Source organism: Lissotriton helveticus, chromosome 7 (assembly GCF_964261635.1).
Source record: "Lissotriton helveticus chromosome 7, aLisHel1.1, whole genome shotgun sequence".
Classification (NCBI taxonomy): Eukaryota; Metazoa; Chordata; class Amphibia; order Caudata; family Salamandridae; genus Lissotriton; species Lissotriton helveticus.
This window is the reverse complement of record NC_136068.1, coordinates 1,170,301,396-1,170,321,116: the sequence shown is the minus strand read 5'-3', so window position 1 is coordinate 1,170,321,116 and position 19,721 is coordinate 1,170,301,396. Positions and strand designations below refer to the sequence as shown.

The window sequence follows — 19,721 nt, the reverse complement described above, 5'->3', positions numbered from 1 at the left end:
AAAACCATGGTCCGACACCGTACACATGCAAACCCTAGCACTATGGAAGAAACATGTCATCACTGGGGCCTCCTAAAGAACAATTTACAGGCACCAAATAACCTATATCAGGCAAGCGGCACACATACATGAAATCGTCTCGAGGCTAAACAGGCAAGTATTACCCCGAGCAAGCCAAACTCCAGCAGCCAAGTAAGTCTCAATCACCAATCTCCAAACCAGACTCCAGTCTGCATGGAACCCCGGAGCCATTTAAGATAACTCACAGCACTTTCATGTTACACCAATGACCGATATGTGCTTGATGGGAGGAATTTTTTTGGAATGGGACACAATAATCCTTTTACATGACCTCTTCCCACAGATTGACGTCTTGTTAAGCAGACTGCTGTCTTCTGCTTACGTGTTTTCCCGTTGGCTGCTACACCTGTGTGTGTTTGAGTCTTCTGTTTCGGTTATGTGGTGCTTGTCAGTGTTTTACTGTTCCTTAGTGTAGCTTACTGCCCAGTTAAGCATATCCGTATCCTCCTGTCTTGCCTAGTGGGTTCATAACTACTTCCTTGTATACAAATACCGAATAATGTAACCTATTCAGAACATATAGGGAGCAAAATAAATCTACTCCTTACCTAATGTTTAAAGCATTTGCTCATGTGCTAAAACTGTGTTAAGAGCCTGATCACCTTAGATACAGTGACCAATTTACTCAAGCAACTAGAATGACACAACTTTTCTTTCAGTACGCAAATGTGCACTCGGGTGACTCACATTGTCGTAAACCAAGAAATTCAATAATTTACAGTTACATCCCTTCCTTGAGATGCCTTGATGTCCTTTTTTAGGCCTAGCCAGGGCAGCGCATGCGCTGCTCTGCGAGGCATGCTGTATTAGAGTATGGACTTGAAGCACTGCCCACTCTCCCCCCATATTTTTAATTGCCCTGTGTCTTTGTCCTTTGTAAATGCTGGCTTCTGATTCGGTAATCGGCTTGTTAGCCTCTCCTTAGTACCGCCTTGTCTTCATTTGTAACCTCCCTTGAGGACTGGCCCTTTTACTTCTGTTGTTACACGGTCTGTTATTTAGTCTGTAAGCACTATTTTCTTAGCGAGTTTTGTCCTACTGCAGACATGACGTGCTTTGCAGCAACATTCAACGCGCCATGCTCGCTTTCACTTTCCAAGCAGCCGGGATAGTGGCGGCCATTTCTTCGCAATGCAATAGGTCTCGCATTTAGGAGAGTTTGAGCTATTGCCATTCTAAATGACAATAGCTTAAACTCTCGCAAATGTGAGACCTATTGCTTTGCAAATATTTTTTTTTGGGGTTGTTTCCAATCGCTCCATGCCATGCTTGCACTTAATAGAGACCATGCCCCTTTCTTTAGATAAGCCGTGTCTGAAGAAAGGGGCGCGGCCGAATCTAAATGATAGCGCTGTTTGGGGCACTTTTACAAAAAAAAATTGTTAAAAAAATAAATAAATTTGTTTTTGGTTAAAACGCCCTACACTGCGCTTTCACTTTAATGGCGGCCGTTCCCTTTTCTTTAGACACGGCTCATCTAAAGAAAGGGGCGTGGCCTCTTTTCACGAGCAAGCACGGCATGGGGTGCTTGGAAATAAAAAATATTTGCTATTCAGTAGGTCTCGCATTTGCGAGAATTTAAGCTATTGACATTTACAATGCCAATAGCTCAAAGTCTCGTAAATGCGAGACCTATTGCATTGCAAATGCTTGTTCTGTAACTGTCTGGGGTAGCAAAACATCACTTCATCTAGGGCAGGATAAATCCAAGCACTATCCCAGCCTATATTGGAAAATTCTTTGGAAAACTAGGATTACACTGGAACAATGAAAAGAAGAGTTAATTTCTGGTTAAGTTGAGCAAAACAACCTTCCAAATTGGCACGTAGGCAATTTTTAGTAGAGTGGTAGCCGGAACCGCATTTGGCAGTAGGATGTCCTCAGAAGCCCTGAACCAGTCAGACCACTGCAGGGGCGAGAGGGCATGAGTTTCTTGTGCCTGCTGGCTGCAGAGCTGCTGCTCAGATACTTCATGGGCCCACTTCATTTGGCCAGAACCTGAGGCCAATTTACGATAGTCCATCACTGTCTACAACTTCTCAGCCTCAGGCAATCTAACCCTGATTGTTCATGGACTGACAGTCGTAGACAATTAAAAACAGGCACATGTTGCTTCCCTCGCATCAAAACACGTTCACATTATATCATTCTTCCTCTCCAGTGTTTCTTGTGAATCAATCTGCTTGTTTGTAGTGAAATTGTTGAACAGCCATCACCACTGTAAGGAAGGAATTGGCTACAAAAATCCAATTTCATCGTTCAGGCACGAGACATCTGCCATATGCACGCATAAGAATAAGTGACTCCAATTGTGCTGTTGTTCTATTTTGCAAGGACAGTGGCCAATATACATACTTTTTGGGGTTTCTTTGTTGTTAGTCATCTCCCAACTAGCTAAAGAACGTCATCTTGCTTGAAACCTGGTTATAATTGTCTAGCAGTGCTCTATTTGAGCTAGTATTTGCTGATGGCCAGCTCTGGGACTTTATTTTGAATTAAGCAGTCATTAAAAAAAAACTGAAAAGTGCGACATTGCAGGCCCTCTGGTTATCCCAGGCCTAGTGTTAAGCCGATAGATGGAATGTGCTCTCTAGGCCAAGTCACGCCCTCCAGACAAAGGAGAGCTGTCCTTCAATTGTCTGGTTTGCTGCCAGTTGGCAGATATGGACTTGAACTTCCATTACATGCAGGTGGTGCTCGAGCAGAATTCTGGCCATTGGTTCATGAGCCTCGTAGTAGACCAAGAGCCAGCGACATGCTCCAAAGGCCTTCCCACGTCTGTGCTGTGTGCCTCCTATCTTCATACCCACCCGCAGCAGCTTGAAGCCAGATGGGGTCTCTTTGATATGTAATGTATACACTAATTGAGTTATCCACTTTATAGGGTTGTGATTGTCATTGCTTGTATTACATATCATGCTATTTTCTTTAACCGATCTTAAGGCACTATCTTCAGGTGAACATTGTGAAATTGTCTCATCATCACGATCACCCTTGTAGCTGTATGCAACGTACAATGGACTCATCCTTGTTGGGGTTCCTGTTTGTAAGGACTCTGGACTCCCACCCACTTTATGTGCCTGCCTCATCATGAAGTCTGCTCTTAACTGTGGTTCGATGTCCACAATGACTTGTACTGAGCACTTCTTTTGTTTCATGAGCCCAGTATGATTTTTTTGGCCAAACGTTTTCCACCGTAGTGGTCGGATAATTAGAATTGTAACTGATTTGTTGTTTAATTTTCAAAAGTTAAAAACGTGTAACATAGTGGGGCTATTACAATTCTTCTATGTGTATGTCAACATGTTCTTTTGCTTTAAAAAGTCAGTTACAGTTCTAGGGCAGTCGTCAAGACATGATCCTCTACATTAGCAAACAGTCACCTGTTACAGTCTGTCACAATTAAGGACATATAACATGGCACATAGCTCAGCTGGTCTTTCGCCTTCTGGGCTGAGGCAGCCAAGCAGGCACACATACTAAAGATCCATTATAAACTTGAATAACACAACATATTCGAGTGGAAAATATTGTTCTTTTGTGAAAGTTGATAAGTTATCTCATTACTTATGTTTGTGTGCATAATATCCTCTTTAATGTTATCCACTAAACACACATCTCCACACGTGTATTTAAACATGCATAAAGTGATTATTTCACTCAGTGTAACATACTGCTTACAAAAGTGGGTGGAGCCTAGGCTCTTTGGTAATGGGGAAAAGGATTGGAGGAGACTGCCTATGTCTTGGAAAAGAAAATACACCTACATGGTTAATTGACTTCTACCCCACGCCTTTGAAACTGGTATCCTGGATTTTGTTTTAGCCCTAACGTCTAGTAACTTAGCATGTGCGCAGACGCCAGGGCCCGCCCTTGACAGTGGGAGGTCCAGGACTTGTTTTCTGATCTGGAACGGCACACCAAGCATCACAGTATGCAGGAAACTACGATCCTTGCCCAGGGTACATCACATAAAGCAATGGTGGCAGTGCACCGTAAATTGAGAATGTGTAGTGTGGCAAGCCATTTTTAGGTTTTGTCTAAGGCAGCACTGTGCTGTCTGCTGCAAGACATTTTGTCACCTTACGGTGCGCTTAGAGCCTTCCCACTGTTAGCCATTGGTTGGCTTCATTGTCACTCTCATCTGCTTGCTTCTTATCTGATGGCTTATGTGGGATTGATTTCCCCGTTGTGAGTTTGTCCTTCTCCTTGAGCATGGACGCAGTACTTTGTCCCTACACTGTTCATTTTTTGTTTTGTTAGTCACTTTAGTACAGTGCATGTGTTTTTTTGCTGTCTCCCTCCTTTGAAAGACTGGTACTGCTGCTTTTATCGACGTGAGGCAGACCCTGTCGCTGCTGAAGAAGATAACTCTGATCAGCTTGGAGCCTGCAACTGTCCCAAAGATATCACAGTGAGGAACTCAGCCTGTATACCGTAACTGACACTGTTGAACGCCTGACTGCAGCTGACCATGAGATCTTCCACTGCTGGAGTCGGGTGCTACTGCACAACCAGCCTTTCTGCGACTGTCCTGTAAACCATTCCTGAGCAAGGTCGCCTTGGCCACTGTTCCCTGTGATAGTCTAGCCATGAGGGAATAAGTTCAACCCATGTGTGCCGTACGGACTGGACTGCTGCAAGAAACCGAAAGGTAAACTGCTGGATTTAACCAGCACCACAAGAGACTGAGGCACCCACTTGAGACTACTTGCAGAAGGAAGATTAAAAACATTGAATTTAGCTGCCCATCGAGCCAGTGAGATGCTTTGAGCCATATGCACTTGAGCCTGATCCTGCAAAGGGTATGGGATAGTAATAGTAGGAACTCGACCATAACGAGAAGGAAGATAATTGTCGCAATAATTCACTGTTAGAAGATCGCGTAATACAACCCGGTATGTTCCTCAATACAACCCTGTGTGTTGTACTTGTAAAGATACGCAGGAAGTGAATTGCGGTGTGAAGTACTTTACTGAACTGGATGCCAATACATATGAGGAGAGGGGGGTAACAGGAGGAACGTCTGGATTGCAGGCCAGCAGCTGGCCTCTGTCAACATTCTAGAACGCTCAGCTGATGGCGGAGGGGAGGGAGGGGTATGGGTGGTGAGGGGGGACAAACGGTGAGATGCAATCACGACACATCTCCCTCCTTGAGGAGTAACAAAGCATGGGGTTAGCATTTAGTCACAAATAAAGTCATTAAGTCTGCTTGGAGGCACTACCCTGCGACCACATTTCATTCTCGATGGTTCTAATCTCGCATTGCCCGGTGCATGCACATAGCAACCAGTTGAGTCCGGACACTGGGCGCCTTCAGGATCAGCTCCTACAATGTTCCTGTCAGGTAAACTCTCGCTGTGTTTAGAGGAGGCAGAACCGTGTGTGTCCAGCGTCACATCCATTTTGTCTTCGTCATCATGAGACAAATCCATCCTTTCTCCTCCTACGGTTCTGTGCGCATCTAGATTATCTCCATGCGTGCTGCTGTATTTGTCTGGGGCTAATCTCGAGAAATGCCACACTCTTCCATCGCTGAGTAAAGCCGAGTTGCAGAACACCTTCTCGACCTTGAGTGGTTGTGAATATCTATTCTGCCCCTTGGCTACGAGTCCGCTATACTTCACACAAACTGTATCACCCACAGACACTTGTACAGGTATGCAGCTATGTTTCCTGTCATATTGGTTCTTACTATCTTCCTGTGTCTTTAGCAAACGTTGTTTGACAGTGTCAGGCGACCAGTCTGCTCTCTTGGTGGCTGTTTGCCAACCGACATTGTCCTTAGACATAGGTGTCCTTCCTCTCATTAACTCAAATGGGCTATGTCCTGTACTACTGCATGGAGTTATGCGATACGCCCACAATGTCTTGCCTATCTCATTTCTCCACGCTAGGTTGTTGGTGGTGGCAAGCTGCACAATTCCCTTGATGACCCTGTTAAACCTTTCTACTGCGCCATTGCCAGCCGGATGGTACACGGAGGTGGTCTTGTGTGCTATATTATTTCTCTTCAAGTAGCTGCTAAACGATTTAGAGGTAAACTGGGGGCCTTTGTCGCTGAAACACATTTGGGTAGCCCTTCCCTAATGAACACCTCATCAAGGAATTGCAGCACACACTGTGTATCAGTTTTGTTCACGAACCCTACTTCAGGCCAATTGGAAAAGTGATCAATAATTACTATGGCATGGACTCGTTCTCCTCGTTCATAAATGGGTCCCATGATGTCTATCCCAATCCTTTCCCGTGGCATGTTGGGAGATGGTATAGGGTGAAGTGGGGGCCTGTATGTGACCTTTGACTTGTCAGAATTGTTCCACTGTATGCAGTCTCTTACCATTCTCTCGGTTGCTAGTTCCACACCTGGCCACCAGTACAGATCTCTTATTCTTCTTTTTGTCTTACCGATGCCCAGATGTCCCTCATGGCATAGTTCTAGTACGGTACGTCTCAGGGAAGTTGGAGGAATATTCTTGCCACTTCTTAGGAGTAATCCCTCTTCAATTAAGAGTTCATCCTTCACTTTCCAGCAATTCGACAAGTCATTCTTTAAATTTTTTTTAACTGCCCATTCATTCATTACCATGTCACACACAGTACTCAATGTCCGGTCTGCGCTAGGTTCAGTCATCCATTTTTCTAGTGAAATTTCATGTAGTTCCTCATGGTCTTGTGTGCTATAATATTTCTCTTCAAGTAGCTGCTAAACAATTCAGAGGTAAGCTGGGGGCCGTTGTCGCTGACAACACATTCGGGTAGCCATTCCCTAATGAACACCTCATCAAGGAATTGCAATCACGACAGTACCTATCATATTGTGTAGCAATAAGTATTGCTGTTATATGAAAGTACTTGCTTTTCTCCTAAAAGATATGTCCTGGGCTGGACGTTAAGTTGATGTGTCCGTTGGTTGACTGTTGAGTTCTGAACTCTTCCTCCACACATACTTCCTTTAGAAGCCTGTAACAGCTCTTCCGCGCTACCCTTACAGTCGAATGCAGAAAGGGTTGTACTTGATCTAGTATACAGAGTCACAACAGAACGTACCACACAACCTCAGTCACAACAGTTGGAGCCCTGTCTCCCTTGTCTGTCCATTGGCCCCCCTCAAAGGGAGTCTGACAAGGACTGTCCTTGAAAGTACATAAGAAAAGCCAAGAGGGGCACTTTACTTTTTTCATGGGTATGATTGTGTGTAATGACAGCTCATTGGCAACCTCTAAAAGTGAGTAAGGATGTGGCATGTTGCACAGTAAATTAAATCTATCTGGAACACCCCCTGCAAAGTGCATAGCATGATGCTTTTTTTTAATTTATCACTTTTTACAAACAGAAATCTAACAATTCCACATATATGCAGCATACATAGTATAGAGCAATACAATTAAAACCGGCAGGCAATTAAAAGACATAGAGTGCATTGGAGAAGACAACTCAAAATGGAGGGACAGAGATGCAGTGCCCATCCGTGATCCTGACTGTAGGTGAAGTAGAGCCAGAGTGACGAAGATATGTTATGTAAGACTCCCAGATAACTCTAGAACGTGTCAGAATGGGCAGCTCCTCTGCATATTGCTCCAGCATATCTCAAAGTATACAACCAACATCCCAGAGCCATTGATTGCAGTGGGCCATCCAATATGCTTCCAGACCATGGCAATGTGTCTCTTGGCTAAGACGAGCAATACAGATGCTAGGCGCCTAAATGCAGGAGGAACACCAGACATATTAACCAGTAGTGCCAGCTGGAGAGAAGTTTCAACCGCAACCTCAATCATATCACATAGCACACAGAATACCTCATGACAATATTGTAAAACCCTCAAACAACCCCAAGATAGATGTAAAAAGCCAACCTGCTCCAACGCCCATCTTTTACATTCAGCTAGATGCGTCTCCCCAAATCTGGCAACCTGCGCAAGTGTTCATAATATTGGTAAGGAAATATAACATTTATCATTTTATGTCTATAGTTAACCGGTGTGTCCCTCACCTATGCATAGCAGTTACACCCATGTTCTAGGAGCTAGCATGCATCCCGGAGCCGTCTCCCATCGCTTCCTGGCCGCACCAATTGGGTTCACCCGAGATGCCATAACGGAGGAGTGCTGAGAAGAAATGGCACGGGCCGCATCTTCCCGTTGTAGGTGCGTGGTTAGGAGCGCCATCTCAATGGGCTCTGCTGGGACAGTTGGGAAGCCAGCCTTGGTCACTTAGCGAAACCTCTGTTAGGTGAGTATTGCAAGGGGCTGTTGGGCACATCTATTCAAAAAGCTGGTCAATGTCAACAAAACACTTGTATCAAACAAGGGTTCCCTGTAATGAAGATAATAAAACCTCTAGGTCAGGGAAAAAGCAATGTGTAGGTATCAACCCAGGCGGTCAAGAACAAAACTTGCCCACATAATAGTGATAGGACGCAACAACCTACTTCCGTAAACCAGACAGTTTATTTTAATAAAACAAAATACATGGAAAGCCACAAAGGCATTCGTATTTAATTTAAAAGTTGGTTTGAACAGAAATATAATAAACACAAAAACAATTAGGAATTACAATAAGAACAAATAAAACACAATAATCACAATTTCATAAAACCAAAAACAGAATGTCAATTCTTGAATTCATTATAAAATATGTTGTCAATGTCAACAAAACACCATTATCAAAAAGATCACCCAACACATGCATATTAGCTGTCTTCAATAAAGATTTTATATAACGTTCACACGTTGGGGGAAGCAGCAGCTTATTCGGTAAGGGACTGAGCTGAGAGTATGGAGTATCAAGTTCCCCGAGCCTGGCAAGTGCCACCAAGCCCAGCATGTAGATGTGATGACATCCACATCCTTCCTAGTAACACACCGCTTAACAAACAAATTAGGTAGTATGTCCCATGTTCTGGCTATTGTCCTCTCCACTCTAACGAGCACTTTGAAGCGGATGGGCAGGTGTCTATTAGGAAGACAATGGGGTTATGCAACTGGGTAGTAAGCCCGAAGGCCTTGGACTGCAAGACCACCCTGTTGTAGGGGCCATACAAGAACATCCCAGTTCTAGGTTGTGCACTCTTACACGGTCCGCTTTTTAAGTCGGTGTGCGCAATTTTGTGTAATGAATAATGGGGACAATGGCTGGCTGCTTCTTGTATGGAGCGCTATGCGCGCTTTCACTTTAAAAGTGGCTACCCCCACCCCATCCCCTACACAGCACTCACGGGACAACTACGGGTGCTTATTGTGTTTAAAACTTCTACGCTTAGTGTGACGCTGCTTTCTGTTTCAATTTTTTTTTTAGGTCGAGCCTGGGCAGTGCATGCGCTGCTGCGAGGCATGCTGTAGGTCGGACAGTAGTCTATCCTCTAGCGGGACGCATCTTCAAGGACCACTCCTTCCCATATATATTTCCTCAGGGCATGTCCCAGTTAGATACATTGGAGCCACTCCCTTTGTCCTATTTCATAATTCTGCTGTAGCATAGTAAACATGATGTAGGCCTGTCCTCTCCAGAAGTGCCCCAGTTTGTCTAGGCCCAACAGCTTCTATTTCTCAAAGTCAACTAGTTGATCCACTCCTGCAAGTTGGTCACTACACCGGAGTGGGGTCATCCCAGTTAACCTCCCCTTCCATCCCAGGAACTTGGTAGCTGCCTGCCACGCCTTTAACACCATTTGTGTGTGCGGTATTAGGCTTCGTAATTTTGCTTTGTTAAATAACAGGGAGGGGTATCCCTCAGGTCCCATTGCTGCTCTCTCTACCCGGTAGGAATGTTCCTATCTGCCAGTAAAGACCCAGTCATTTACGCACACCATTTGTGGAGCCCAGTAGTATCATTTGTCGTCTGATACAGCCAGTCCCCTTTCGTATACTCCTCTTTTTAGTTTCTGCAGGGCTATTCGCGGAGCGTTCCCATTCCAGAAGAGCACCCTCAGTTCGGACTCGATTCTTTGAAAAAATGACATGGGATCTCATAGGGCGTGTTCTGAACTATATATAGTAGTCGTGGGTGCGTCATCATCTTGAATAGCGCTGCACGGCCCATTAATGTGAGTGGGAGCGAGGGCCAACATTTGGCATTTATAAAGAGACTTATTAACTGTGATTCTGCATTTTTTCCAGTAGAATTCCTAGTTATGTGTATCCCCAGGAATCTAAAGCCGGATGTCTCTACAGGTACCATGCATCTGGAGATGAGATCTGGTATGCCCCCAACCAGTGGGAATAGTAATGATTTGTCCCAGTTAATACAGTAACCAGAATAGTTTCTGTAAATTCTGAAGATCTGTAATATTCTGTCTATTGATTGCCTTGGTCTCCAACGTACAGCAGCACATCGTCTGCCTAAAAGGAGATTCATTTCTCCCATTCATCCCCAACCGGGATGCCCCAAATCAGGGGGTCCTGTCATACCAATGGCTCTAGGGCCAAGGCAAACAGGAGAGGAGAGAGTGGGCAACCCTGTCTTGTCCCCTTCTGTAGCTCAAATTCCCATGACACCGTAGCATTGACACACATCCTCGCCAACGGTTTCTGGTAAAGGAGCCTCACCCAGGTAATAAAGTTATGTCCAAAGCCCAGCTGGGTCAGGACTCCAAAAAAGGAAATCCCATTTTACACTATCAAAAGCTATTCTTGCATCCAATGACAACAACGCCGCTGGGACCGTTGTGTGTGCGGCGTTATGTGGTAATTAATATTTAGGCATGTGTATTCACAAACACTTTATTTGACTCCGAACTTGCAGTGGCATCAACTGTGTACAAACTTAATATGGATAATAGATCGTGGCAAAATTCTTCCAAATGATTTTCTGTTCTCGCAGGATTAAAAAGTAATGCATTACTTCTACTACATGAACTCAAGCTTCTGCAACAAACTGGATCGACAGGAATATGTGCTTCCGGCAAAGCACGTTGTCAAAAGTGTACAGAAACCGCCATCAAAATCGATGTCACGAGGGAAGGGAGACCCCCGCTGAAAAATATGGGAATGCCAAATACAAACCTGCCGCTTGTTCTGGGAAGAATATCCCTGTGTGCAGTCTGTGTAACTCTGCTCTGGGAAGGAGGACCTCGCAGACATATTCAGAAGTCTTGGCACTGTACCAGAAAATAGAAACAGGCCCCATGCCATGTCTGAGGAAACAAGGCCCAGTTACTCACTGCAGCCATGCCATATCTAGAAACACATGATCCCATGTCACTCACACCAGCCAGTACAGTAGTGCCATGTCTGGGGAAACAAGGCCCCGGGCACTCATTGCAGCCAGTCCACCCTTGCCTTATCTTGGAAAACATGGTCCTGCCACTCCCATTCAGCCATGCCATGACTGATCGAAAGGGTCATAGGCGCTCATTGCTATCAATGCAACCAGTGCATACCACTCTGGGAAAACATAGTCTCATTAAGTCATGCCACATTTGGGGAAATGTTTTCCCCAGCACTCCCTGGGGTTAGTTTAACCATGCCGTATCTGGGAATACATGACCCCACGCTGCTAGTGTGCCCATGCCTTCTCTGGGGTATCATGGTCCCAGACACTCATTGCAACCGGTGCACCTTTGCCCTCTTTGGTAAAATGTGGTCCTTGGCACTCACTGCCTCGAGCGCTGCTAAGCCTGGTCTGGGTAATTATAGTTCAGAGCACTCTGCACTAACCACTGCAGCCAGTACACACATGGCATCTGTGGGAAATCATGTGCCCGGGCACTCATGCAGTATCTGAGGACACATTGTCTTGGACACTCACTGCTGCCAAAGCAGCCGTGCATTTCTGAAAAAACACAGTCCTGCGCAACCAGACCTAGAGCTTATCTGAGAAAACATGGTCCTGTTCACCTGGTGTGCAGACATGCCGTACATTGGGAACCCTGATCCCTACCTGCAGCCATGTCATGTATCGGAAGCATGATCCTAAGCACTCCATGCAGCCAGTGCAGCCATGTGATGTCTGGGGAGCATGGTCCTCGGCATTTCATGCAGTCAGTACAGCCATGTCATGTCTAGGGAATGTGATCCTAGGCACTCGATGTAGTCAGTGGAAGAATGCCACAGCCACGGAATCATGATCCTGTGCACTCACTGCAGCCAGTGTAGCCATACCATATCTGGAGACTCATAGTCCCGGACACACTCTGCATGTATATATGTATGTGGTATTTGTATAGCACAAACTTAGCCAAAAGGTAGTGGAAGGCCGAACAAGGTGAAAGGCAAAGGTACAATACAGCGACACATGGTACCGACCACTCACTGCTGCCAGGCCCTTTCTGGGGGGATAAGGCCCCGTACACTCACAACTGTCAGTGCAGCCATGTCTTGCCTGGGTAAACATGTTCCGAAGTCTGCAGATGGAGGCACTGCATTATAGTGGTCATTAGTGAGGTGATCGGCTTACAACGAGGTGCCTTTATTTATCTTTGAGATCTTCATGATTTTGAAGAAACCTAGAAATAAGTAAACTGCACCAGCCAAACAAACTTTATTTGACTTATTCTGATTCTTCAAAATCATGGTGCTGAAAATGCAATTTCGGAGAGTTGATGTGAGCAGTTTACATTACAGTCAAGCAGAGGTGTTTTAAGAGATTGGCAGTGCGGGCTTGCCCCTCCACCTTCTAAATCCCCCCTGGTAAAGTGATATTTCTCAGTTTCTCCCTCGTGCATTGATTTCTCTAATTTCTCTACCAGAACTACTTTCTCTTTCGTTTCTTACCTCTGATTCGCTCTAATCAGTGTCATATTAATGATTTTTGGGCCTTCTACCAAGACCCATTTCAGCTCTTTGTGTGAAAGGTTAAATACAATATAATAATAATGTTCGGTATCATGCAAGCTCGAGTTATTGGAACAAAGGCAATAAAATAAAAAATTGTTCTGAACGGGAGGCCTGAATATATATCATGCCCCGCCCCCAAAAATTCCTAATATGACACTGAGTCAGTTCTGCATGGTTCCCAGTAGCGGGCCCGTCTCATGCCAAAGTGGCAGGGAGGGCCGGAGGAGGAAGATGGGGAGCAAAACGGGGGGTTGTGGGACAAATAAATAACTTACCTGAACGCTGCTGCGCGCTGCATCATGCTCTTCATCCTTCTTCTTCTGGGCACAGGCTCCCAGACTGCACTGCGGCCAATCCTGACGCTGCATGAAAGCAGCATCCGAACTGGCTTAACGCTGTCAACTTGCGCTCCCAGGCAGACTGGGAGCCTGTGCCTGCCCTCTCCATCCCCAGGAACTCAGCTGAGGCTAGAGAGAGCATCAGTGCGCATGGCGGTTTGGCCGGCCTGAGTCGGCTGGCCAAACAGTCATATGCACTGTAACAGTGCATTACCACTCCCCCACCAGCAGTGTCATCCCATTGGACCCGCCAGAGTACTGGGGGCGGGTCGAGGTTGATTAAAAGAAAACAATGATAATATGGGGTTAAAACCTGTTTTATTATCGTTTTATTTGAGGGTGGTGGCAAGGGGGGCAGCGTTCCTCCGCCCCAATGGAGGGGCCGCCGCTGGTGCTTCCTATTCTTTGCACAAGTACACCTACTTATGCTTTCAATCCTACCATGGTAAATGTCTTTGGATTTCCCACTGTTCATAGCAAGGATTATTTTGCTTGCAGGGTTCAGATCTCTGCACTTAACCTTAACATTTTAGTTAGATTTGCAAGAGCAGGTGCGCTGATGGCCCCTCGTGCTGCTAAGTCGTGATAGACGAGTGTTCTTTTGAAAAGGTCAGCACTTCCTTTTTTGTGCATCCGGACAGGGATGGAAGGGACCTGTTTGCCTCCATGGCCCTGCATGCTTTGTCTGTAAAATGAGGTGGTTAGCCTGACAACCACACATATGAGCCGGAATTTACGTTCAAGATGCATTGGCACTTGATGTGCGTTCTGCTCATTTATAGTCCCGGACATAAGATCCTGCAAGCCACACCGTTATCTTCATAACCTCAAAATTAGGGCAATCAATCTTGGCTGCATAGTGCTTCAACACATTGCAAGGTAGTCCACGCAGAGGCCTTGAGCCAGTGTAAGGTTCACAGTAAGCTTCAGAGTGCAACCAAACTGGTATCATTGGCAATACAACGCAGGAAACTTCAAGTAGAGTTAATATCCGGTCTCAGCCAAGACATTACTCACCTCTTGGTCACAGGAATCACTGTCTGCGGATTCAGGCACTATATAGACCTCACCTCAGCGCTCTCTCGAGGTGGGAAGTACCATGCCACATTGGTTCTCTATGATCCTTAGCATTGCAACACAGGTTATTCTAATAAAATGCACATTTGACTAAATGGTTTTATAGCTTGGGTCGCTCTTAGATGTTCTAATTTGGGCTGTTAGGAGGCTGCCCTGAAAATGCTCTGGTTTCAACCACTGGCGTAACGAAAAGTGAGGGGGGCTCCCTGCACGGTACTTAGGGGGCCCCCTCCGGGCTCAATCAGGAGCTCTCCCGGCCAGAGTTCAGTGCCGAGGGGGGCCTTGGAGCTAGGGGCCCCCCCCCCCGCACCGCGTGGGCTGCGGGGGCCTGTGTTACGCCCCTGGTTTCAACCTCTAGTCCCTACCCATATATAGAAAGGGTTCTATGCACTAGTCTTCTCCAACAGTGTTCCAAATTAGAATCTTACTGCCCAAATGTCAACCTTTACCCCTCATATATCTGAGATAATTGAAAAGCGCATTTTCAAGCATTCATCTCATTACTGGAAACCATCTTTTTTTTTCTCTCAAAACTTTGGTACGTGTTATAAAGGGACGTGCTGTTCTCTGACCCTCCTTTTGTCAGCCAACGTCAGCAGTCCTTCACTTCAGATTTCATACTTCTAGATTCCCATGTGGATGTCTATCTCAAAGCCATAGATGGTATCAGAATTATCTGATCAATTTGTTCAGGAGTAGTTGGGTCTCGGTTTGCCTCAGCAATCCCAGCTTTCTTTGGAGATAAACCGGCTTTTGCTGCCCTCCATCCTCAACTCAAATTTCTTCCTGTTTCCACTGTGAAACTGCAGGCTAGAGTGAGCATTTTAGTTCTCCTCCCTTCACTTTCGGTTCCCTTACTTTAGCTCTCTGTGTCCCATCTACCGTTCCCAGAACCTAAAGATCAGCACCATCGTAACTGTCACATCTGGTACTGCTGGTTCCTTCTCAGCTACGTGCTCTGAATCTGCATCCAGACCCGTCAGCAGGTCCAGCATGGTAGGGAAAGGCACCTGAGGACCCATTTCAGGCCTCCTACCTGCAAGAGCACTCAACTGGGAGACCCAAACACTGACCCCAGCCCTGATATATACGACTAATTTGACCTGTACCTAGTCCAGTGGTCCTACTGAGGCAACAAGAAAGTCCTAGAGGTTTTGGGTGCCGATGTGCCCTGTAGTGGCTGCCTCGACAAACCCTCCCCCCAACAACATAGCCACCTTTGGAGATCTGATTGAGTCCCACGTAGGCTCAGGTCTGGACAAAGCCACATTCTGGTGTGTTTTTTTTCAAGGCCATTGAACAATAAATCTTAGGCTCCAAACACAATCCAGTCTTTGTGGTAACCGCCCTGCTCAGTCTAGTGTGGTGGTGGCTGCTTCTCACAAGGCCAACGCTTTATTCTCCTTCTTGGGTCAGTAGGGCTAATGTCTTGTTTCCTTTGTGAAAGAGAAATACAAATAAGGTGGTTTCTTCCTGAGACATACCATTGTCAGTGCCATCTTGGTCTACAGGCTACACAAGTGCTGCATGTGTCACTAGCTATGCCCATGTCCAAGAGGATTAGTAGTTCATGCAGCTGAGTAGAGTATTCTGATGTTCCATGAAGTTACAGACATTGCTGTCAGGATCACGAGCAGTAGTCTGTCCATATGCCGGCAGACATCACTGAAGTATTTAGACCTTTAGTAGGAGTCACAGGATAAAGTAATTGATTCTCTCCAACTTTCTCACCCCGCACATCTGATTGGAAAGACTCTGTTTATCCCTCCAACTGTGAGGTCCTCCAGCAGTACAAGACAGTCATTGCCAGGGCACTAAGTATCACCCAAGCAGTACCAGCTAGACCACATTTTTTCGTTTCAGTCAGCCTAAGTTATTCAATCTGTTCATCGCATTGCTAGTGCATTGTCTCAATCGCCTTACTTATGCTCCACTCTGCAATCAAAGAGGAGATGCTTCAGAGTTAAGAAAAAGTAGTCCCTAGACCTAAATAAAGGTGTGGAATTCCTACCAACTCCTGCAACTCTTCTTGGCACCCACCATCAGCTCCACTCCAGTGGGGAGAAGGCATCCCTTCATTACTGTCTCTGGAGCCAGATTACCACCAGTACATTCGTTGTCTGGTTTGTAACAGCTATATTATAGCAGGGTTCTCCAGACTGTGATATAATACCAACTTTTGATCAAGGCAAATCCCCCTAATCTATTAGTATTATCGCTGTTACAATAGTGACCATATCAAATAAGATTTTTATAGTGACTTCCCTATTTTATGCCATAGTACCAATAGTGATCATCTGAGTGCTTGAATTGGGTTATAAATAAAAACATCTTAAAAGATTTGTCAGTATAAAATGCCTCTGCATGAGTAATGAAATGGCATCCAAAGCAACAGGTGCCCTCGGCACCAAGGAGATAGGATCAGCTGTAAGACTTCCGAACTACTCTTAAATGACTATTGAAAAAATCAACTTTAAATTTATATTGGACATGAATCGAAATGCAAGCTTTTTCTTTTTGATGCACACATGTATGCCATATATAAGCTTCTCATTTTGGAGGAAAAATATTTATTTATCAAGTTTTATATAGCGCGAACATGATCCCGAGGGATATCAGAGCGCTTTACAATTGTGGGGAAAGGAAGGTAACAGTTGCAGTACATGTGTCAAGTAGGAGTACAGACAGAATCACATATCAAAATAGAATTTACAGGACAAGAACAGTTAAAAGTACACGGAGTCAGCAGAATAAAAAGGACATAACTGGTACGTTTCGAGATGGAATAGCATCCAGCGCAAGGGCTTAAATGTGTAAGTTCAATTCATTAGAGCAGACGATCCAACAACCTATTAAGGTAAGAACTTGTTCATAAGGAATCTTTTTACTTCCAATTTGAAGGCATCCTTGGAGGAGATTCTACGTATTTCCGGTGGGAGAGAGTTCCAGATCTTCAGAGCAGAGCCAGAGAAAGCTCGGTGGCATGTTCTCTTTTTGCGAAAGATCTGAGAATTCAGGAGGAGAGAGTTGGCACTCCTAGAGGGTCTAGCCCCTCCAGATAGTTCCAGTTTTTGCACCAGATAACTGGGGGGGGGTTGAAATGGAGGGCTTTGTGAGATAGGCAAGTAATCTTTAGCTGTAGTCTTGCTTAGTAGGGCAGCCAATTTAGGAATTTTAAGACTGGGGAGATGTGCATATTTCTTTTGGTATCCGTAACCAGTCTGGCTGCCGCATTCAATGAGGCCCTTAGTGGGCCAAGGTATATTTGGGGAGACCACAGAGCGTAGCACTGCCATAGTCAAGTCTTGGCAACACATGCGCTTGGACCACTGTTTGAAGTCAGCTTGTGGGAGGAAAGGTTTGAGCTTCCTGAGTATCCTCAACAGGTGGTTATGCCTCTTAATACAAGTTTACAGTTTTAGTAAGTTTACAGTTTGTCTTTTTTCCTCAAGTACTCACATGTATTATTGTCTCGTGTGGACAGATTCTACATCACATGGTTATATGCAGCCATCTCTGGACAGAGAAGGCCAAGGTTATTTTAGGGCCACTGTTAAGCTGGTGGCTAACAACATAACTCCTAGGATTTCCACAGTATTTTAAGGATGACTATCAGCATGCCAGGGCAAGTCATAATTTGGCCAAGTATACCGCCAGCATGCAAAAAGTGACAAACACTATTCCAGGCTAACACCATATTGTGAAGGAGTGCCCACTGTGTCAAGGACAGTGATTATTATGCCTTAAGTGGGAAACATTGTGCTATGAGAGAGGTGCAGTAGGTTAGCCTAAACTCCAAGTCTTACAAAATCCCAGTCTTCTCCTGAGAAGAAAAACCATGAACGAAGGGGCACATGGCATGACAAAGCCGGGCATTAGCCGTTGCACACGAGCTGCAGCGCATGCTGGCACAAAGTGCACAAGAACTGACCCCCTTCTGCAGAGTTAAGGGACATACACCACTTTTTATTATGTTAAATCATGAGACATCAACTTGGGAACAGTTTTACATTCCTGTCAATTGAATTGTGTAACACAATGTTAAGAATAAGAAGTTATAGTTGTTAATACAAATAATGAAAACCCGGAATGTATGCTCATCTGCTTGCAAGAGTGTCTGTGTTCATATTATGGGAATGGTTGCTGATGTAATTATTAATATAAGATACCAATTCAAAATGGACTTTAAAGTGAGAGATGAAAAGCAGCCAATCAAATAAAGTAACTTCAGTCCGCATATAGGTGTTTCATTGCACGATATGTGCAAAGCGGCATGATGCACTATTTCATTGTAGGTGCATATAAGACCCAAATTACAGTCTATTTCATTTACAATGCATTTTGAAATAGTGATGCTAGTGCACCACAAAGTAAATAAATACATTAAAAAAAATAGCAGTCAGTTTTGGCAAATATAACTAGAGGTACCTGGTTTGCATTCAAGTTAGTCTAATGTGCCGGCCTGAACCTAGGTGCCTATTTGCACTCTTAAAGCCAAATAAATAAACAGTGCGACAAACACTCTGGTTGACTTCCTGAAGTGATCGTGCTGATGTTAAAATAATTCCAGTTATTTCCCCCTCGAAAGCTATACAAATTCAACCAGGACTTGTGGTATTTATTTTTTGGTAAGCGTTGGAAATCCTGGGGGTGGTGGCACTATCAGTCACGCGCCCAGTGAAAACCGTCGGCTTAAATTGAGTAGTGCGGCCCTTTCATCCTCTGCGCTGTTTGTGTGTTTTTTTTCTAATTTGAAGCGTAGCCAACAGTTGAGTTGTTTGTTCAGCTCAGGGCTCATCTGCACGACCTATGAATGCTGGGAATGATTGATGGGTCGTTGAGCTCTCCGCTAGGCTGTCTAGCTTGAACATGTTAAATCTTCATATAGGTTTGGGGTTACTTTCTGTGTGGCTCCTCTCTCCCGCGTAGCGAGTCACAGGCTTGACGGAAGTCCGTTGACACCACGGGATGGCACATCAAAGAATACGAGAAGGATGCGAATATTTGGTCAGGTGTTCCTGTGTCTGCTCCGGTTTCAAAGCCTGTGTGTACATCCAGACAAGACGAGCGCTCAAGAGAAACAAGCTACGCTGAGTTAGATCATATATTTCGGCCCTTTTAAATGGGGGCTGAAAAAACCCGAATAGCAAGTGAGAGGCCACCATTGCTGAAACAAATCTTTTGCTTTTCATGTGTTTTCATTTTACCAGGACAAAAATAAACTGAACTCCACACGTGATTACTTATCATATACTCTGTAATTAATTGGCAAGGACGTCGTTTCCTGGCACGTTCGTCCAATGCCTTATGCAGCTATTGTTTAATTAAGGTAAACAATATGTTCAGTGACGAGAACGTTTCCCTAGCCCTATCAGAATCCAAACTCCTCACTGTCCAATGAAATCTGTAGATAAAGAGCAGGGTCCTCACTGATCAGGAGCACA

The 19,721-nt window shown here is 45.0% G+C and overlaps 1 protein-coding gene across 3 annotated transcripts in view; it reads left to right on the top strand.

Annotated features, from left to right (window-relative positions):
• The window catches only part of CEP112 (centrosomal protein 112), a 2,313,552-nt gene that overhangs the window by 557,467 nt on the left and 1,736,364 nt on the right, over nucleotides 1-19,721 (top strand). The gene's annotated exons all lie outside the window — the stretch shown is intronic.